The sequence below is a fragment of the Crocuta crocuta genome, unplaced genomic scaffold, assembly GCF_008692635.1.
Source record: "Crocuta crocuta isolate KB4526 unplaced genomic scaffold, BGI_CrCroc_1.0 scaffold122, whole genome shotgun sequence".
NCBI lineage: Eukaryota > Metazoa > Chordata > Mammalia > Carnivora > Hyaenidae > Crocuta > Crocuta crocuta.
This window is the reverse complement of record NW_027528839.1, coordinates 731729-751156: the sequence shown is the minus strand read 5'-3', so window position 1 is coordinate 751156 and position 19428 is coordinate 731729.

Genomic DNA, 19428 nt, shown 5'->3' with positions numbered 1-19428 from the left:
TATGGGAGCAGAAAGAAAACACAAGGTATAGAGTCCAAAGAATACAAAATATGACCATTTGGGGAATTATTTACACTGAAATGAAAAATTCATAAAGAATACAAATAGTTTGTATTTTATGGTGGAGGCCTTGAGAAAAGGAATATTAACATTATCATTTTAATATGTATTCAATGTAAAAAAATTAATGAGATATTTTATACTTTTTTTTAACAAAGTCTCCACAATCTAGTATGTATTTATAGCAAGTCTCAATGTGGTCTGGTTGCATTTCCAGTGCTCAACAGCCACGTGTGGCGACTCTATTGAACAGCACAGGTCTATAAGATGCAGCAAGCACTTCAAAGTATTTGAGCAGGACTACACCATGATAAAAATTCTAGAGACTGAACAATGGCAGAACTGTTCAGGAATAGTCATATAACTAGAAGGGCTACAGAGAACACTTTCTTACTCTACTGTATAAACATTTGACAAATATCTTCCACAATCCAATAAAATGAAACACTATTTGTACTTAGATAGCCCAACTGAGTCATAAAATAGCTCTAATTGTATTTAAAAAAAAAAAAGAATTCTCCCCCATTTGAGCTGAAGTTTGCTTTTGTTACTACTTGAGATACTTAATTTTTCCTTAGTCCTTCTTCCTCCAGATCAAATATCCCTAGTTCCTTCAGCTATTCTTGATATTAAATGGGTTCCAGATGCTTCAGCATTCTGGTCAGCTTATATTCTGGTCTAGTTTTTTACACCTTTCATAAAATCTGGTCTATAAAACAGAAAATAATTATTCAGGATGTAATGTAAGAGGAAAAGGGAAAACATATTTTAACCTATAATTAATTCATATTCCACACTGAGTGACTAAAATTTGGTATCAAAACACTCTTTGTTTTATATACAAATACTTCCTTTTGTTTTAAGTTAGAAAAAATTTCCTGACATCTAAAAATCTAAAGAAACAAAGATACATTATAGTGAGCCAAAATGGAACATAAAAGGAAATGAGAACTTAGACCCAAACTTTCACTACAAAGAAAATGGTCACATTATTATTAAATCTGTAATTTTGTGACCATTGCATGACAGTCGTTCAAAAAGAAAAAAAAAAATAACACAATACGGTGACCAAACGGAAATTTTCTATCTTGCAACGTAGTTTTAAAAGACAGATCATAAAAATCAAAGCAACGTAGCTTACTTGTACATCCACAGCATAGTCATCTTTTAATTTATGTTCTTCTGGGGGAATAGGTAAGTTTGAACCCACTTTTTCCAATAATTCAGCATTGATAGGTCCCTCTCTTTCATCCTATATTGCAACAAAGAAAAATGGCTAACTGATAAAATTGTTTCACAAAACAGTCCTAAGCAATATTATATACTTTATGACCAAAACACTGTCTTATACACATTTGACTCTAATTACTTTTATTTGTTTACATGGCCATTATCCATCTCAATAAGCACTTTAGTCCTACAACAGCACTATGTGGCAGGCACCCTGTAAAACTTCAGGAAATCTCTAAGAAGTGAAAATACATATAGCTTTGTGTCATCTCTTTGACCTTTACTTTCAAGTTAGGATTTCAGGTACCTTCATGCTTAAATGTATCTTCTGGCTATACGTTTCATGAAAGCAAAGTTCGTATTCTTTATCTCAGCCTTTTTTATAACACATATCAGGTACCTAAATGTTTGCTGAGTTATGTTCCCCCCGTGAATATTTTGCTTATATTCATTCTCACAACATTTAGTCTTCAAATTTCTCATCAGAGATTAGATCAAAGTCTTAAAGACTGTGGGTGAAAGTATGAAATTATACTTTTTAAAGAAATATTCAGCAGCAGTCTGCAAAATTTTAAATGTTCCATCCCAGAAATAGATCCTACTTAACTCCAAAATTTGAATAATCCACTCTAACTAAATATCATGCCAACCTCTGCAAGCATGTAATTATAAATCTGTGTTCCCACACACACATGCATACACACAAGCACATGTGCATATACACAAATGAGAAACAATGCAAAAGTCTGTTAATAAAGAAATGTTTGGGGCGCCTGGGTGGCTCAGTCGGTTAAGCGTCCGGCTTAGGCTCAGGTCATGATCTTGCGATTTGTGGGTTCGAGGCCCGCATCGGGCTCTGTGCTGATAGCTAGCTCAGAGCCTGGAGCCGGTCTTCAGATTCTGTGTCTCCCTCTCTTTCTGTCCCTCTCCTGCTCACGCTGTCTCTCTCTCTCAAAAATAAATAAAACATTAAAAAAATTTTAAAAGAAATGTTTAATAAATTATGAAATTTCTTTATGAATGAATAAAAATGTAGCCATCGTAAGAATAGAGCAATATGAAAAGGAGTCCATGAGATATTATTGGGGCAGAGGGAGAAGTCAATTTGTAAAATAATTTATGATATTTTATGGAAAATAAAAATATTAATTTGTGTGTCATATATTGGCACATAGATACCCACAAAAAAAAGCTGTCTCAATATTTTCACAAGAATAGTAAATTATGGTTCCTTTGGGAAAGGAAATAGGATATAAACATAAATATTTTATAGTTGGTATAAATTACTTATATACAGTTGATTCTTTTTTTTTTTAATGTTTATTTATTTTGGAGAGACAGAGTGTAAGCAAGGGAGGGGCAAAGAGAGGGAGACACAGAATCCAAAGCAGGCTCCAGGCTCCTGAACCCATGAACCATAAGATCATGATCTGAGCCCAAGTCAGACACTTAACCAACTGAGCCACCCAGGCACCCCTATACAGTTGATCCTTAAACAATGCAGGAGTTAGAGGTACCTAACCCCAGCACAGTCAAAAAATCTCCCTGTTGTGACTCCCCCAAAACTTAACTACTAATAGCCTATTGTTGACCAGAGCTGTACTAATGATATAAGCAGTAAATTAATACATACTTTGTATATTATATGTAGCATACACTGTATTCTTATAATAAATTAAGCTAGAGAAGGGGGCGCCTGGATGGCTTAGTCAGTTAAGCATTCAACTCTTGATTTTGGCTCAGTTTATTATGTCAACAGTTTGTGAGTTTGAGCCCTGTGTCATGAGCCCACACTGTCATCTGGGAGCCTGCTAGGCTTCTCTCTCTCCCTCTCTGCCCCTCCCCTGCTCATGTGCAAGCCATGGGCTCATGGGCTTTCTTTCTCTCTCTCTGTCAAAATAAAGAAATAAACCTAAACAAGCTAGAAAAAAGAAAATATTAAGAAAATCATAAGAGAAAATACATTTACGGTATAGTACTGTAAAAAATCTGCACGTTAGTGGACATGCTCAGCTCAAGCCCATGTCATTCAAGAGTCAACTGTATTTTAATATACATATATATATATACATATAGACATACTTATACATATATATGGGGGGTGCCAAATCTAGTCAATACTCACCTTTTATCATTTAAAATGATACAATAATAAATGATTTAAAGATCATCTGGTCTTGTTTTTTGGACTCTATTTACTCCATCAAATTATAAAAAAAAACCTACATAGCCACTGATTGCAGACTCTCCCTATAGTCCTGATTTCTAAGTTCTTATAAGACTGGTGTTTCTTTTGAAACCCTTTAGCTATTTAGAGCATTAAAAAGTGAGCCACTGGTTTTCAGTTCTCTGAATAGGTACTATTTTTCTCCCTACTCTAGGAATAAGGATGTTAGAACATTCCAAACATAAGCAAAAAGAATAAACATATAAATATCTCAAAGATAGCTTACTTCCAGAGTTACCTGAGTAATTCTTCAGATTACAGTGAGGAGAATTACAAATCACCAAAAATTATATCATAGTGTTTTTGAAATTACTTTTATTCTGAATGTTTTGAGGAAGTCTTAGAAAGCTGACAAACAAATTACATGGTCAACTTTACTTAAGGTACCTTTTTCTGGAATTGTACATCTTCATTTTCTAGTGCACAATTGTCATCTTGAGAGTAATATGATGAAGCTGAAGAACTCTCTTTACAACATACACGCCAACTGGGAAGCCTGTAAAATATCCACCATCACCAAAAGAAAGAAGGAAAAGTTGTTAAGCCAACATGTTCCCTACTATGGGCTAGAATTTGAGGCAATAAGTAAATAGATGACTCCTACCTTAATGCCCTAAAGAACTTAACAATTTAATGAAGATAAATATACATAAGATGGGAGTTTTTATTTAATGTCCTAAAAACAAAAACCATTAACAATGTGTTATCAGCATTCCAAGTAAGACATTATGAAATTCATAAAGGTAAAACAGTAAAGCCTTCACAAAAGGAGTGTCTGAAAATAATCACAGAAGGAACAGAAAAAGTTATCAAAGGGCTAACACCCTCAGAAAGTACCAGATGCCAATGATATTTGAAACCTTACTAAGTACTTAAGGACAGATAACTCTAAAGCTACCTAAACTGTCTCAAAACACAGAAGTACAGCTTCCAAAATATTTTTATATAGGAACATGACAGTGATATCCAAAATTAAAAGAAAGAGCACACACAAATGAATGCTACAGGTTAGTACAACTTACGACCTAGGACACAAAAATTCTAAATAAAACAATAAAAAAAGAAAGTCTTTAGGGACATACCAAAGAAATAATATACTGATCAAGTAGAGTTTAGCTCTGATATTCAAAAGTGGTTCAATATAATAGAACCTGTTTATTTAATTTACCATGCCAAAAATATCACAGAAAGATATGATTATCTTTATAGTCACTGAAAGACATCTGATAAACTTATACCATTAAGATTTTTAAAAATAGGAATAAGCAGATGTTTACCATGGAAACATGTATTCATAATATACAAGCCTGAAAGTCAGTACCAAACTTAGAGAAGAAACTTAAAAATACTCCTATTTAGATCTGAAACAAGACAAGAATGTCCATTATTGTTAGTATTACCTAATATGATAAAGGATATAAACATGGAAAAGCAGACAATAAAATGATTAATTGTAGATAATGAGTTTATACAGGTGGAAAACTAAAAAGAACCACTTATTGAAAGGCATCTTGGGTATAAAAATTATATTCCTAGATATAAAATTAAGAATCAGGAGTACCTGGATGGCTCAGTAAGTTGAGCATCCAACTCTTGATTTCAGCTCGGGTAAAGATCCCAGTGTCGGGGGATCTAGCCCTGAGTCAGGCTCTGCACTGAGCATGGAGCCTGCTTAAGATTCTCTCTCTCCCTCTGCCCCTCTTCCTGGCTCATGTGCTGGCGCTCTCTCTCAAATACATAAATAAATAAACAAATAGAATCAATTCAACTCTACCCAAACTATAACGACCAGTTACAAGATGAAACAGAAGAAAAATCCCCATTTGCAAAAGAAACAATACTAAAATATAAACTTAGCTACAAATCAAAACCATAATGAGACACTACCTCACACCTGTCAGAATAGCTAAAATTAACAACTCAGGAAACAACAGATGTTGGTGAGGATGCAAAAGAGGAACACTTTTGCACTGCTGGTGGGAATGCAAACTGGTGTAGCCACTCCGGAAAACAACAGTATGGAGGCTCCTCAAAAAATTAAAAATAGAGCTACCCTATGATCCAGCAACTGCACTACTAGCTATTTATCCAAAGGATACAAAAATGCTGATATGCAAGGGTACATACACCCCAATGTTTACAGCCACACTATCAATAATAGCCAAATTATGGAAAGAGGCCAAATGTCCATTGACTGATGAATGGATTAAGAAGATGTGGTATGTATGTATGTGTGTGTGTGGATACACATACACACACCAGAATACTACTTGGCAATCAAAAAGAATGAAATCTTGCCATTTGCAATAATGTGGATGGAACTAGAATGTATTATGCTAAGCGAAATAGAAAAAGATAATTATATGATTCCACTCATATGTGGCATTTAAGAAACAAAACAGATGAACATGGGGAAAGNCATGACCTAAACGAAAGTCGGACGCTTAACCGACTAAGCCACCCAGGCGCCCCTATAAGAGACTTTTAAATACAGAGAACAAAATGAGGGTTTGTGGAGGGGTGCTGGGTGGGGGGATGGGCTAAATGGGTGACGGGCATTAAGGAGGGCACTTGTTGGGCAGAGTGCTATCTGTAAGTGATGAATCACTAAATTCTACTCCTGAAACCATTATTACATTGTTTGTTAACTAACTCGGATTTAATAAAAATTAAATAAGTAAAATAAAATACAAAATTAGCAAGAAATATTCTATTAAGTAGAACTGCTTCAAACTGCCAATATTTGACAATTCTTTGACATGGAAAAGTCAAATTATACAACTCAAGTTAATATATACAGAAGATATGAAAGATATTTAAGAGATAAAATATTTTTTTTGAAGGAGGCTGGCTGAATCTAAAGTTTATATAAACAGTAAGAATAGTCAAGATTTTAATTTGAGGAAACTAGATGTCTGTGAAACCACAATAGTTACAACAATATGGTACTGAGATGAGAGATGGAAAGAGAATCCCCAGGGTGACTGGAAATAGAAATCCTAAGATGACAGTTATACACAGAGAACAGGGGGCAGTCTAAATTGGAGGTAATGAGAAACTCTTAAAAGAACCTTCTCAGAGGATGAAATTGACAGCATACCTGACAGGTCTCTGAAAATCTTAACTTCGTATTTATGTAACTGGCAGACAGTTTATAATTCAATACCAACATAAAGTGTGCCTAGGTGGCTCAATCAGTTAAGCGTTGATTTCTGCATATGTCATGACCTCACAGTTGGCGAGACTGAGCCCCAAGTAGGGCTCTGCACTGATAGCTCCAAGTCTGCTTGAGATTCTCTCTCCTTCTCTCTGCTTCTCCCCAACTTGCAGGCCAGCACGTGCATACTCTCTTTCTCTCTCAAAAATAAACAGACATTTAAAACATAAATTCCTTGAGAACCAATTCCCAACCACTTTAACCCCACCCCACAATGCCAAAACTTGCAAATAAAAGGTGCTTAATAAGTATTTGTTAAATGAATGAAAGGTCTGTGGAGAACTGTTTTGTAGCACATACCAGAGGAAAATTCAGTCATTTTTTTATTCCTCTCCCATCACCACTACCACTCCCCAGCTCATCCACCCACCTAATAACTCCATAAACCTCATAAACTTAAAAAAGAGTATCTGGAAACTAAGAGGATATTTATCCCTTCTGTCAGCTTCTCCCTACCAATTTGGCATGGATTTGCCATTCATTAAAAAAAGGTATTAACTGTGTGATTAAACAAAAACCACATGAGTGCCATTTAGGATACCAAGCTTTACACACTTTAGTGAAACAAGAGTATCATACATGCTAGTATTATGCTTACTGGAAATATTCACTAAAAAATCCAGTCTGAAAGCCTTAAGAGTCACAAGTACCAGTAGTTATAAAGTGTGTGTGTGTGTGTGCACTTTCCAAAGAAAAGGAATTTTTTTGTAACTTCATCTACTTATTATCTTGTCATGACAGTAGTGTTGCAAATGTCCTAACAATCGAATTGTGATTTCCTTTAACATGTAGTTGATGTTTCAATCTAAATGATACAACCAACCAATCAAAGTATTTAGAAAACCTAGCAAAGGCACATGGCAAATAGTCAACAAACACTCAAGTGATTTCTTCTTCCAAACTTTTTAAAAACCATTTTCAACTAAAAATATATGTATGAATGTTAATATATATACTGAATATGTAGAATGTTCTTATGGAAAACAAAATCACTTTCTGGGTAGGAATTTTGGAGGTAAGGATGGGAAGGGTAAAAATACCATCAATTTAGCTTTGTGTTCTCTAGCTTTCAGTTCTCTTTAACAGAGAACCACACACACACACACACACACACACACACAGACACACATACACACAGACACGCACACACAGACTCAAACAGCTTCTCAAGAACTAAGAAATACAACAAATCAGTTTTATCTATACAAGTAACTGTACATTTAGAAAAAAGTTTTGCAAATAGGGAACCCAATTACAAAAGGTTAGTACTAGTCTCCAAAATTTAAAACACAAAACTCTTGCCATAACAAATTTCATGAAAAANCACACACACACACACACACACACACACACACACAGACACGCACACACAGACTCAAACAGCTTCTCAAGAAATTTCTAAGAAATACAACAAATCAGTTTTATCTATACAAGTAACTGTACATTTAGAAAAAAGTTTTGCAAATAGGGAACCCAATTACAAAAGGTTAGTACTAGTCTCCAAAATTTAAAACACAAAACTCTTGCCATAACAAATTTCATGAAAAAATTAATCAAAACCAAAATGAGATCAAATTTCGGCTAATAGAATGACCTAATTTTTTAAATTTTATTTAAAGAGCTGAAATTGCCACATAACTTCCTAAAGACCTTTAAACATCAACACAGTCAAAAGCTCTGGCCTTCAGTAAATAATTATTAGGGTCTGATGGGAGGTGAAAAGTTAATAAAATTTAAGTTGGGATAGCATTCCTGTTAAGAACATGCCTAGTGTGTGCATGGCTATCTTTCATATCTTTCATAGACCTTCTTTTATTAAAGTATCTCCTGGGGCACCTGGGTGGCTCAGTCAGCTAAGCGTCCAACTCTTGATTTTAGCTCAGGTCATGATCTCAAGGTTTGTGAGATCAAGCCTCGCATCAGGCTATATGCTGACAGTGCAGAGCCTGTTTGGGATTCTCTCCTTGTCCCCCTCTGCCCTTACCCTGCTCATGTTCACACTGTTTCTCAAAATAATGTCCTGATAAAGGACCTAAAAAGGTTATATCCTTTATAGATAGATCAATAAATTGAAAGATCTCCACTACATCAGCTATGTTGTGGTATACAATTACAATTACTACTACAATTTACAGGCAAGGTTTCAAGTCATGACCACAAATGTTGAATTTGGTACTCATTATAACTATTAATGGAGGAAAAAAGATAAAATTTCATAAAAGGAATATAGTAGTGGAACTCTTTCCATTCCTTCAGGAGGTCATGATAATGGAGGTATAAGGCAAAGATGTGCAGGGGTGCATAATATTATAAGAATATACAGTCATCTACAACAATTTGCTAGTTGGCCTAGCATAATGGTTAAAAGAATGAGATCTAGAGTCACACAGCCTGTATGATCTTGGATAAGTTCATTAAACAAACATTTATTTCCCTGTTCCCATTTCCTCAGAATAGTATTACCTATTTTGGGGACTGTTAACCAGTCCCCAAAGCTAAATTGATGAGATAGCTTAAAGCACTTACAACTGTGACAGCACACAGTAAACACAATATTAGGCATTAAGCTTAAAGGTATTTTCGCCTCAGAACATGGTTCTGTGAGAATAACAAATTGATGTAGAATGTTAATTTTTACTTTTGAACTATCCCTAACATGTTCTTTTACCTCTTGCCCACAGCTGATCAGATGTTAAATTATTACAAAACGTCTCTGACACGCAAATTTTATCCTATCCTATAACCTTGAAGAAATAGTTAATTTAAACAGACCCCTTTGGGTGGCTCAGTTGGTTAAGCGTCTGAGTCTTGATTTCGGTTCAGGTCATGATCTTACAGTTCATAAGTTCAAGCCCTGTGTTGGGCTCTGTGTTGACAGTGCAGAGCCTGCTTGGGATTCTCTCCCTCTCTCTCTGCCCCTCCCATGTGTGTGCGCGCGCGCTCTTTCTCTCTCTCTCTCAGAATAAATACTTTAAAAATTTGTTTAAAAAAACACTTTGGAGATTTTTTATCAATTTGTACATGATTTCTTGGTCAGTTTACTTGATTATATTGTTTAATGTTGGGTTCTTTTTTTTGTTAAGTTTATTTATTCTGAGAGAGAGAGCACACGCGCACAATGGGATAGAGAGGGAGAGAAAATCCCAAGCAGGTTCCGCACTGCACCGCCCATGCAGAGCCCAACATGCGGCTCAAATTCACAAACTGTGAGATTATGATCTGAGCCGAAGTCAGATGGTTAATGGACTGAGCGACCCAGGCACCCCTAAATGCTGGGTTCTGACTAATATGAACAGAATTACATACACTGAGGAATTTAAATCAGTGTGTAATTAGGCTGGCATCCTGCATGTGGAAATACCTCTATACAACTGCCTTCAAAAACAAATGTGTTCACTTTCATTAAAGTATTTATAAGTGCAAGTATAGGACATTTTAGTTTAATATTATTCCACTACCTGATCCTCCCCCCAAAAAATTGCTAGGCAAAGAATTTTTACATGATATAAAAAGCATGATCCATGTGCTGTACCAATGTTAATTTCTTTTGACCATGGTTATGGGAAATGTTAATACTCAGGGAAGCTAGTGAAAGGTTATGTGGTTAACTCTCTGTACTACCTTTGCATATTGTCTATAAATTTAAAATCCTTCCAAAATATGTTTCTCTCAAAAATAAGTAGAATCCATAGAATTGATAAATTGACCATCAAAATTAAAACCTTTTGCAAAATACACTTGTGAAAACAAGAATGCAAGTTACAGACTAGGAAACAATATTTACAAAGCATATGTTTGATAAAGAATTTGTATAGTGTAAAGAATTCTCAAAACTCAATTAAGAAATAAGTTTTTAAAGAACTGGCAAAAGACTTTTATAGTCATATCACCAAAGAAAACCTAGGAATGGGAAATAAACATGTGAAAGATGCTCAACATCATCATTAGTCTTAGAGAAATGCAAATCAAAACCACAATGAGATACCACTACATACCTAATAAAATGGCTAAAATTGAAGAGACTGATCATACTAAGTGTTACAAAGAGTATGCAAAGACTGAAACTCTCATATGGTGGGAATCTAAAATGGTACAATCACTTTGGAAAACAATTTGGCACTGCTTTAAAAGTGAAACACACTACTCAGCAATCAAAAAGAATGAAATCTTGCCATTTGCAACTACGTGGATGGAACTAGAGGGTATCATGCTAAGTGAAATTAGTCAGAGAAAGACAAATATCATATGACTTCACTCATATGAGGACTTTAAGATACAAAACAGATGAACATAAGGGAAGGGAAGCAAAAATAATATAAAAACAGGGAGTGGGACAAAACATAAGAGATTCTTAAATATGGAGCACAAACAGAGGGTTAATGGAGGGGTTGGGAGAAGGGGGATAGGCTTAATGGGTAAGGGGCATTAAGGAATCTATTCCTGAAATCATCATTGCACTATATGCTAACTAACTTGGATGCAAATTTAAAAAATAAATAGATTTTTAAAAAGTGAAACCTACCCTTATAATCCAACCATTCCATCCTTAAGTATTCACTCAAGAGAAAGGAAGACACAAAAGGTCACAGCAGCTTTATTTCTAATAGTCAAAAACTGGGGGGGGGNCGGGGGGGGGGGGGGGGGGAACCACCCAAATGTCCACGAACAGATACATGGATAAACAATTTGTACTACAGACATGTAAGGTATTGCTATTCAGCAATAAAAAGATACTAATTTGAAACACACAACACCACAGACAATTCTCAAAATAATTATGTTCTGTGAAAGAAGCCAGATGCTCCCCCCAAAAAGTATATATTCCATTTATATAATACAAAAAATGCAAACTAAACTATAGCCACAGAATGCAAATCAGTGGCTGCCCACAGGAAAAAGGCCAGGAGGCAGGGATTACGAACAGGAATGAGAAAATTCCTGAGGGTAAAGCATATGTTGGCTAAATTGCTTTTGGTGACAGTTTCATGGATGTATACGTATGCCAAAAGGCATCAAATTGTCCAATTTATGTAGTATATTGTATGCCAATTATGCCCCTGAAAAAGCTGTTTTAATAAGTGGAGCAGAGAGAAATAAAACAAGATTGACAAAAGATTGATCATTATTGAAGCTAGGCCAACAGGTGCCTGCCTACTGCACTTTCTACTTTTTGTTATGTCTTTAAATTCCCATAAGAAAAAGTTTTGGAATTCTGTCCACTTTTAAAACAGAAAGAAAAAAGTAATTCAATGTTGTATTTACTTGCTACCTATATTATTTTAATACCTGCTTGGGCATAGTTGCCAGAGTAGAATTTTTTAAAGTGGACGAAAAGCATATGTATAAATTATAAGCTGTACAAAGCTTAAAAGCAACAGAAACATTAGGAATTGTTGAACACTCCATTTCAGTTTCTTATTGACATCAATAATGTTTATCTCTTTTGTTCATTCTCCCCAAAACAGGCTTACCATATATTAACAGATTAAACATACATTATCTATTTTAATGACAAAAGCTCTTTTAGATATGGTCTTAACGGTTATAGATTAAAAAAAAAAAAAAAGTACCACAGTACAGAAGGAATGAATGTCTGCAACCAGATGACAGTACATAGTCTTTTTCTCAAAGGACAGTTTCAACCTGAATGTGCAGTGACTGAAGTTTTTCTTACAGTGGGAACCTACAGTTTTATGCTGCTAGGTACTCTGCTATTTTCAAGGATATGTTGCAACTGTATATTTCAAAAACAATTGTTAAGATTTTAGGGTAAAGGGGTATCAATTAGCTCTTATCAAAGGGAACAGGAGAAGGGCTCAGGAAGTTTAGTTTACAGCAACTAAATTAAGCCTTGAAGTGACCCCCCCCCCCAAAAAAAAAGATTTCATTAAAACAGAAAGATTCCTAGTTGGTCTGAGGGTTGTGGGTTATCATTAAGCTGATTAACAAGACAAAAAGATTCTTTAATGAGCAAGTGATTGGGAAATACCATTTTTTAATGATAGCAATGGCTTAGAATGAGCCTGTTTTACAAGTGCCTAGTTCAGAAATACTGAACTAGCTACCTTTACAATTATTTTTTATAACCTTATCAAAGAAATTTAGCAAAATAATGTAATAATAAATTCCAAGACACACTAATGTGCAATAAAGAATACGCTAATATGTAAATGAGCCAAGCCTAATAATTGCAGGGATAAGAGCAAAACTAAACTGGAGTCTGTTAAACTTTCAAATGAGTTAATGTCATTTCCCTCTGAGTTATACTGAGGAAACTATATAAGCATTTAAGACTACCGATACAACCAGATATTATGTTAGAAACAGAGGCTTATTAGGAAATGTTAGGTGTAATTTTCAACTCATTAAAAATTTCAGTACAGATATATTGAGAAACATAAAAAAAAGTAGAGTAGACAAATGAATTAAATTGATAAACATTATGTCACTAACAGATTTATTATCTTAGTAAAAAGATATAATGATTATAAATATATATGCACCCAAAAATATCACTTCAAAATATATAAAACCACCAAAGCTGCATGTGGAAACAGAATAATCAAAAATTATGGTAGTCTTATTTTAAACTATCTCTTACAAAATAATACATGGACAAAACCTAAGGAAACATGAGATTTACATTACACATAAGAAACAAGCTTGACCAAATATAAAGAACTTTATAACAAATACAAAATAAACATTCTTTTCAACCACACATGGGATATCTACCAAATACTGACCATATACTAAAACTTCAAAAGAAGACTCAAATTCCAAAGGCTGAAAATCTTATAAACTATACTCTCCAACCACACTGCAACAATTTTTGAAGTAACAAAAAAAAGTCAACAACTTCCTAAGCCTGGAAACAAAAATTATGCAGCAGAATCATCTTTCCATTAAAGAGGAAACAATGAGAAACTTTAGGAAATATTACAGTGGAGAACTACTGGTCAAAATTGGCAGAATGCAGATAAGAGGAAAACTTTATTTCCAAAGAAAAGCTAGTTTCAAAACAAGAGCTAATCTTTCAACTCAGAGATAAGAGTGTAAATTGGGGAAACACACACACACACACACACACACACACACACACAAAGGAAAGCTGTAAGGACAGAAATCAATGAAATAAAGAACAAAGGCAAAGATTAAGAAAAACAAAACTTGGTTCTTTGAAGAAAATTTTAGAAGGATTGGCAAAACCAATCAAGGAGAGTTGCTGATGTAAACTAACATGGTACAATAACATGAAATAAGTAGACAAAACAGATTTTTAAAATTATAAAATATTACAAACTATATAAATGCCAACATATTTGAAAATTTACAAGAAATGGATATTTCCAGAAAAAGAGCAAAACTGGCACAAAGTAATACTTGTAATAAACTAATGATAATTAAGGAAATTTGAGTGGATTAACCAATACTTCACATAGGAAAGGGAATAAATCCCAACCCAGGGCTTTTTTTCACTTTTTATTTGGAAATAATTTCAAGGCTTCAGAAGAGCTGCCAGCACAGTACAAAGAACATCCACAAACTCATTACCCATTATTAGCCTATTGGTAACATTCTGCCCCATTTCCTCCATCATTTGTCATTGCTCATGGAATAGTCTCACATCTTCCTTCCCACATTCTCCTTTCTCCTCTCCATGTAATTTATTTCTAAATATCTTAGTACGTATTTCCACAGAATAAGGATATTCTCTTACATAAACAGTGCAGTTATCAATTTCAGTAAATGTTACATTGACACGATACTTTAACCTATCATTCATATTTGCAGTTTTGTCAATGAATCCAATAATGTCCTTATAGCATTTCCCCTGCACTTCTCCCAAGTACAGAATTGAGTCTAGGATCATGTCCTGAACTTATCATGTGTCTCCAGCCTCCTTTAACCTGGAATAGTTCTTGGCCTTTACCTTATGTGGCACTGATATTTTTGAAGAACACAATCTTTTTATTTTTATATAATACGGTCCTAACATCAGAGGTTTGTCTGATGTTTCTTCATGACCAGATTCAGGTTACATATTCCAGGCCAGAATCCTCCATAATAAGTGATGTTGTGTCTTTCACAAGGTATTATATCCAGAAGCATACGATACCCATCTGTTTCAGCACTTGCAATTCCACTTTTAGATACTTCTCAAGAGAAATGAAAACTATGTCCACAAAAAGCTTTGTACAAAAATGTCCCCAGTAGCTTTTATTTCTAATAGCCAAAAACTGGAATCAGCCCAGATGTCCAAAAGCAGTGAAATAAACAAATTGGAGTATATTAATACACTGTACTCCCAATAAAAAATATAGGAGTTACTGATTACTGAAACATGGATAAATCTTGGAAACATGCTGAGTGAAAGAAGCCAGACACAAGAACATACTATATAATTCCATGCAGATAAAGTTCCAGAATTAGCAAAACTAATCCACAGTGACAGAAACCAAATCACTAGTTGCGTCAGCTGATTCACTAGAAAAGGACATGGAGAACATTCTGGGGTGACAGAAATGTTCTATATTTTGATGGGGTGCAGGTTACACAAATTATGTATTTGTCAAAACTGATCCAACTACGTACAGAGTTAATATATGTGCATTTCACTGTATGTAAATTATCTCAACTAAAAATTTAAGAAACAGGGGTACCTGGGTGGCTCCACTGGTTAAGCGTCTGACTCTTGATTTCAACTCAGGTCATGATCTCACTTTGTGAGTTTGAGCCCTGCATCAGGCTCCATGCTCATAGTGTAGAGCCTGCTTGGGATTCTCTCCCTCTCTCTCTGCCCCTCCTTGGCTCACACACATGCACACATGTGCTCTCGCTCTCTCTCTCTAAACAAACTTTAAAAAAAAAAAATTTAAGAAACACAAAAGTCCATATTTTCCTCCCAGCAAAAGCCAAATAGAAAATAAGCCATTAGCATGAACAAATATTATAAAACAATTTAGAAATTAACTTTAGAAAAAGAATACACAATAATTTATAGATAAAATTTTTAACTCTAGTAATGATCATAAATACATGCACATCCAATATGTTCATAGATGAAATGCTGGTGACAGCAATGTAAAGACAGTAATTCAATACTCAAACGTGACTCCTATCAAAATATGTGAAGGATCCTATTGCTCTAAATATGATGTGGAAAAAAAGTGGTCCAAGATTAACTAAATTAACAACAACAAAAAAGACATGTGGTTCACCTTACCAGATAATTAAATGTATTACAAAATCACTTTAATTAGATTATAGTACTGGGATAGCAAAGACAGGCAACTGGAAGAGAATACTCCCAAATGCATTTATTGACATAAAGTCTCTCTTTAGAAGAAGCCTACACACAAAATGCACAATGAATAGATGGTAACAGGCTTTCCTGAGACATCTGGCACATCATTAACTACTTAGAATTCATTTAAAAAATGACTCTAAGAACTAAAGCAAGTAGAAACAAGTGTCAAAGGACAAGTAGAAAAGAATGAAATTAACAGCATCACACCATACCACTTGGTATCATACCATGACAAAATTTAAGTGAATTTTATAATATACAAGCAAAACAAGACTATTTTGCAAGAAAACACATATCAAATGCATGAAGGCTGACTGGAAAGACATCATATATACTCTAAGGTAAATGGCTAAAATGGGGGGAAAGAGGAGTGAAACTGAAGACAAAGGAGTAATCATGTAAAATAGAGTGAAAAGGGGGGATCTATACAGAACTCTGTATAGAGTATAAGCAATCCAATCCTAAGCACCTGATGTCTCAAGAAAAAAGTTATGCATTTATTTGTTTATTTATTTATTTATGAGAGCATGCACACATGAACAGGGGTGAGAGGGAGGAGAGAGAGGAGAGGTGAGGAGAGGTGAGGAGAGGAGAGAGAGGACAGAGAGAGAGAGGGAGAGGGGGAGAGAGAGATACAATCTTAAGCAGGCTCCACGCTCAGTGCAGAGCCTGACATGGGGCTCCATCTCAAGATCCTGGAATCCTGAGCTGAAATTAAGAGTCAGATGCTCAACTGACTGAGCCACACAGGCATCCCTGGGTTTTGTTTGGTTTCCTTCAGACTTTTAGGTGAAAGTAGTAGTCTAATTTTTACAAACAAAGAAGCTAAAGCTCAGCAGTTACCTTGCCCAAAGTTATTCAATTTGTCACAGCAAACCTCAGTTTCCCCCTCTCCAAAGCTATCATCTTCCTTTATTGCTGTATTTCATATTCTCTGGTCAATAGGTAAATGAAAAGTGAGAAAATAACAGCAATCTGTTCACTCAACAATTGATGGTATTAGTCAAGGCCAGCTACAGCATAACAAAAATATAAGAACTATCACAAAAGAGGAACAATATTTACCTCAGATTTAGATAGTGGCAACAAGAAATAAATATGAAGTTTTGTAGCACAGTGGCTAGGGCATGGACTTCAGAGTCAAGATCCCCAAGCGTTATTCCCAGGTCCCCCATTTATTAGTTGTATGGTCTTAGACAAATTATACAACCTGTGTGCCTCAATACTGACATTCTAAACTGGAGTTATTATGAGGAAAATTAAATGATGCATGTGCTTTTCTGAGCCTGGCATAAAACATGCACTCAAATGTTAGCTATTGTTATCAGCTTTTGTGCTCGTCCTATCTTCTTTATCAAATTCCAGAGTAGTTTATGCTTGTTACCTCAATTTCTTCACCTTCGACTTAGCCCTTGGCCTGCTGAATTCTAATTTCTGCCTTCATTAAACTACTGAAATTAGTATGGTAGTAGCAGAATTTACCTTTTTTGGTTTCTCTGTTGCTTCCACTTGAAACTCTTCTCCTTTGGTTTGTCAAATTACTGGTCTACTTCTCATCTCTCTCTGAAGACTGATATGCTGCTTCTGCTGACTACAGTCTGATGTTTCCAGGGTTTCATTCTCAGTCTCCCCTTTATACTCTACTTCATTTCTAGGGATATTTCATTTACTCTCATGGTTTTCAGCTAATGGCTACTTTTCTCTTTAGCCCTTATCATCTCCTAACTGGTCCTTTCTTAAAAAACCCTTCAATGATACCGATATTAATGTTGCAAAAAAAAACTCACCTCATTTAAAAGTTGAATCTCTCTCCCTTCGTGTTCTCTGATTATCTCCAAAACAACTAAATCTGAACTTGAACACAAAAATCTTCCTCTTCCAAATCTCCCCTTCATATATCCTTAATCTCATCATGTGATACTGCTATCCACCCAGTTCTCAAGTTAGAAACCTGAAAAACAGGGGTGCCTGGGTGGCTCAGTCAGCGTGAGCATCTCTGACTCTTCATATCAGCTCAGGTCATGATCTTGCAATCGTGGCATCCAGCCCCACGTCAGGCTCTGCACTGAATATGGAGCTTGCTTGGGATTCTCTGTCTCACTCTCTCTGCCCCTCTCCCACTTGTGCTCACTCACTCTCTCAAAATAAACAAACATTAAAAAAAAAAAAGAAACGTGGGACGCCTGGGTGGCTCAGTCAATTAAGTGGCCGACTTCGGCTCAGGTCATGATCTCGCGGTCCATGAGTTGGAGCCCCGTGTCGGGCTCTGTGCTGACAGCTCAGAGCCTGGAGCCCGTTTCAGATTCTGTGTCTCCCTCTCTCTCTGCTCCTCCCCCACTCAAGCTCTGTCTCTCTCTGTCTCAAAAATAAATAAACATTAAAAAGAAACCTGAAAAACATCTATACTACTCCTTTTCCTTCACCCTGACTCCACTATTTCCAGTTAATTTTACCTCAAATTTCTATAATCCATTCCTCCATCCATTATAATTGCCTTTAGCTCCAGCCCTCATCTCTTAGAACAACCTCCTAAGAGAGCTTCCTAACTCCTATCTTACCACCTCTGCAAATCAACACTTCACAATGCCAAGAACCTAACACTAAATTGTCAGACTACTGTTCTACTGCTTAAGATTTTTAATCGACTCTCCATGACAAAATTCAAGCTTCTTTGCTTTTTAAGCTATCTAAAATTCTTCTGCCTAAGTCTTCAGCTTCATATTTTCTGCCACTCCTTGCCTCCCACGTCATGCTTCAGTGATACCGAACTACTAGTAGTTGTTCCTGGAACACATACCATGCTTGTGATGCTTCCAAGTCTCTGGCTCATGCTGATCCCTCGTCTAAGACTGTTTAGCCCCTTCGCCTACTCCTCACCTTCCAAAACCTGACTAAATTCTTATTATTCTTTTTTTCTGGGGGGGCAGGAACAAGTTAGGGAATAGGACACATTTGTGACTTCGACAGTCTAGGGTTTGGCCACAACCCTTTGGCATTATCTCTATCTGAGCACTTCCTACAACCCTGAACTGAAATTAACTGTTTATATTTCTATTCTTCATATGACACTGAGCACTTCTAGGACAGAGAACTTAAACTGCCTTGTTCTCAGCACAGCAATATACTGAGCTCTTCCTCTGACTATGGACTAGAACAGCTTTTGATAAGAGCTTAGAAAAGGGAAAGAGCCTAGAAATCACAGACTTTGTGGTAAAAGAAAGAACAGAACTGGGCAATGAAGAATTGCTTCTTATAAATACAAATCTAATCCCTACTATGAAAACATAGTGCCAGCCATTCAATGACGGCAGTGTGGTTAAAGTAATGCCCTGCCCACGACCCCCTTCAAAAACAAACCAAAAAGGCATTCCAGGAAAGACACCT